The 941-nt window shown below is 38.9% G+C and overlaps 1 protein-coding gene across 1 annotated transcript in view; it reads left to right on the top strand.

Moving 5' to 3' along the window:
• Nucleotides 1-507, top strand: part of smg1 (SMG1 nonsense mediated mRNA decay associated PI3K related kinase) — a 61,005-nt gene extending 60,498 nt beyond the window's left edge. The window contains 1 exon segment of the mRNA XM_078269826.1: nt 1-507. This exon segment is cut by the window's left edge and continues 803 nt beyond it. The gene's annotated coding sequence lies outside the window, so the exon portion shown is untranslated.
• Nucleotides 508-941: the final 434 nt, after the last annotated feature.

Below are 941 nucleotides of genomic sequence, written 5' to 3'. Positions count from 1 at the left end.
CCAACTGTACTTTGATTGATAAACAGTAAAGACTTGTACACGTCTTGAAGATTTCCCAGAATAAAAGAGTTGTTTTTCTCAGGAAGGTTTTGTGCTTTTGTGGATAAAAGTGAAACGTCCCGTCACGTGAAATAGTTTTGGATGGCTTGTGAGCTTAGAACGGACATGTAAAGGTGAAGTTACTTGGGACGAGGGACAACCTCTGTCTGATTCTTTTTCTTCGGTGTGCATCTTTAGTCTGTGTTGAGCTTTGTAACTATCCCCAGTCCTTCTTTAAACAGAACTGTAGGAGTAGATTTCTGCCTTTTTTTGACTTGCCTGTCAGAAGATGTTGCTTTCCTCAATACATAATCACTCCCCAGCCCTAACGCTTGCATTTTATTAACCTTGACCTTCTAGTTTTACATTTTTAGTAGGAGAAATTGTTTTTGGTGGTGGTGCAAAATGTTGATTCTTAAAGCTTTTATTGGATTTTGTTGGATAACCAAATAAACATGGAACTGAGAAGTGTCGTGTTTTGATTTAAGTATGAGAATCTTTAGGTTCATGACATAACTGCATGCTCACCAGACAACCTATGTGCAATCAGAAACCTGCAGTAACTGTACATGCTTTTTCTCTCCCCCCCTCTAGGTCAAAGACGTTTTTATTTTGGTAGCAGTTCCCCACTATTACTACCAGATGATTGAAACTCAGTGACATGTCAGGGAGAGGTTGGGTTAGAGGAGGGTCTTACATCTACAGCTTTCAAAAGGGTCTTTTAATGGACTAACTAGAGCATTGCGAAACAATGCTATAGTTCAGAGATCAACAGGGGGTCCTCAGAGTTACTGCGGGGGAGGGGGGGGGGGGTAATAAAAATGTAAAAAAAAATATTTCTTTTTGAAAGTTTTTTTTCAAAAATGAAATGTCTGAAAATATACACCGATGTCAATCTAACA

Source organism: Sander vitreus, chromosome 15, assembly GCF_031162955.1.
Source record: "Sander vitreus isolate 19-12246 chromosome 15, sanVit1, whole genome shotgun sequence".
NCBI lineage: Eukaryota > Metazoa > Chordata > Actinopteri > Perciformes > Percidae > Sander > Sander vitreus.
The sequence above is the reverse complement of the archived record's forward strand: the minus strand, read 5'-3'. Positions and strand labels throughout refer to the sequence as shown.